This window comes from Mesoplodon mirus, assembly GCF_964341445.2.
Source record: "Mesoplodon mirus genome assembly, chromosome: 7".
Taxonomy (NCBI): Eukaryota; Metazoa; Chordata; class Mammalia; order Artiodactyla; family Ziphiidae; genus Mesoplodon; species Mesoplodon mirus.
The window spans coordinates 77,097,613-77,100,187 of record NC_138983.1 but is presented as its reverse complement, the minus strand read 5'-3'; positions in this window follow the sequence as shown (position 1 = coordinate 77,100,187).

Here is a 2,575-nt window from a genome sequence, read left to right as displayed (position 1 = left end):
TTCTTTTTAAAATTTGAAGTCAGTTTTTATGAAGTTGTTAATAAAGTTTCTTTACTTTTCAATGTACACATGCTTTGGAATATGTTTGATTTTACTCGGAACAATTGTTTCTTTTCTTTTTTAAGGAGAAAAAAAAAAAGGCAAAGGAGCTCCACACTTTGACTTAATTTCATACAAAGCTCCGACGACAGAGGCCATAACTGTTGAGAGTTGCTTTTGGGGCAAATTAAACCAGTAAAATTTTAAACTCTTCCTCCATATTAAAGGGATTGAATAAATTGGCCACTTTGGTGCACCTGTGTCCTGCGAATTGTCCAGTTGGAGATGGAGGTTTAGAAAGTGAGTTTCAGTCTTGTTTAAGTCTCTTCCCATCAGACTGGTCTCGTGATTTCCTACACACCATGTTACTTCCTGTCTACCTTTCCTTGGTGTTGTTCATGCCTGGATTGTCTCCTGTACCTGCTCAAACCTTGGTCCATTCTCATTTGTACCATGGAAGTTTGTCATGCTGGATACTGTCAGAACTAATTTTACTTAAGTTTGCGTTAAAGTGCAAAGCACACGTTTTGTATATTTTCTGTTTTTTGTGTTTGTCTATATTTTATGGTTTCGCTTCAAGAAATATTATGGGAAGGGAAATAGCAAGATGTAAAGAGCAAAAAAGTCATCATTCTCTTTCAATTGTTAGAACATCTATCTGCAATCATAATTATGATGCACTGTGGTATGTGTTAAAGTAGGAAATACATGTAACGTCCTGTAGGAGCAGCAAACTCAGTGGTGTTGGTGAGGGTGTGTCATGGAAGTAATCACAAAGCAGGTGACTGTTGGTTGGGGTCCTGAAACATTAGTGTGCCTTCCCTGTGTCCAGTAGTGGTCTGGAGGGGTCAGGAAGCCTGCCTTTGAATTTCAGGGAACAGAGGGTTTGAGGTCCTCTCTCTTCCATTGCTCTAGTACACTGCACAGCAGCAGTATACTGGGTTTATAGTTGACGTTGAAATCGCTGATTGATCATTAAGATTGGGACGTATCTTTGGAAATGAAAATAGGAAGAATCGTATGCTTTTTCTTTTTTTTCTTTTTTTTCCTATATCTGAAAAGGTATGTAGTACTTTGCTGAGTGGTTGGGAATAACGTTTGCAGTATTCAGTGTATTCAGTTTTAGTATCTAAATAGAATTAAACTCTTGCTGTAAACTGGAATAGCGCTTTGTTACTGACAAGTTTTAGAATGCATCTGTTCGTCAATTACCTGTTTGGGAAGATTGTAGTTAATGATTTTGAGAATGTGGCTATAAACCTCCAACTGACTCAAGAAAAGCAAATAAGTCAAGATTGACAAATGTATAGGCTCTTCATCTTATTGTGTGTGGGGTTTTTTTTTTTTTTTTTCCTTTTAGTTATTTGTCAAGGTATAAAGAATTCTATCACACTTAAGACAAGTTAAGTAAACTTCACGGGGTGTGTTCTGACATGGCATGGAGCAGATCCCATGGCCTAGATCTTAAAGGTGATTTTATGTTTAAACTTTCATGAAAACATATGTGATTGAAACACATTAATATATTGATACAGAGGGCAGTTAATTTTTGTCTTTTGTGTGTGTGTGTGTGGTACTGTTGTGGCCTCTCCCGTTGCGGAGCACAGGCTCTGGACGCGCAGGCTCAGCGGCCATGGCTCACGGGCCTAGCCGCTCTGCGGCATGTGGGATCTTCCCAGCCCGGGGCACAAACCCACGTCCCCTGCATTGGCAGGTGGACTCTCAACCACTGCGCCACCAGGAAGGCCCTAATTTTTGTCTTTTAATACATGTGAGCGCAGCTTTCATTTTGCTGAAAGAATATGACCAGTTTTCAGTTTGGGATTCTACCATTTAGTAAAGATAGTCCACTTAATTTTAGAAATAAGAGACTTAATATATAATACCTAATAATACTTTTATGTATGTTTTTTTACTGAAAACATTTATTGTAATACTGTGAAGAAACTATGCCATTCTAGTCTTCAAGACTTAAATGAATCAAGTGTTTATTAGCTGTTGTAGTTTTTAAACTAATAAAAGTCAGTACATCAGCAATTTGTAAATACAGTTTTTAAAATAATGCCTTAACAACTTTACAGTGGTTATAATGACTGTATTTAGGCCTAAAGTTAGTTAATAATTTGACATGAAGGCTTTTTAATAGTTTGATGGTGCAGATCAGGGATAGGTAAACTCTGGCTGGTGGGCCAGATCCAGCCCGTCGCCTGGCTTTGTAAAGGAAGTGTTTCTGGAACATAGTCGCACCCATTGTTTACATGGTAGTTGTGGCTCCTTTCACCCCACACCAGTGGGGCAGAGTAGTTGCAACAGAAACTGTATAGCCCACAAATCTGGAAATGTTTAAATTTAGATTTTAAAAATTGAAAAATTCTTTGAGCCTGTACAGGGCAAGTCCATTGACCCCTGAGGTAGAAAACAGTCAGGAACTTGGGTGCGGAAGCCAAATGGCCTAGGTTCAAATCTCCTTTCTCCCATTTCTTTTTTTTTTTTTTTTTTTTGAAATTTACAATCAACCATTTTTAAGTATGCAGTT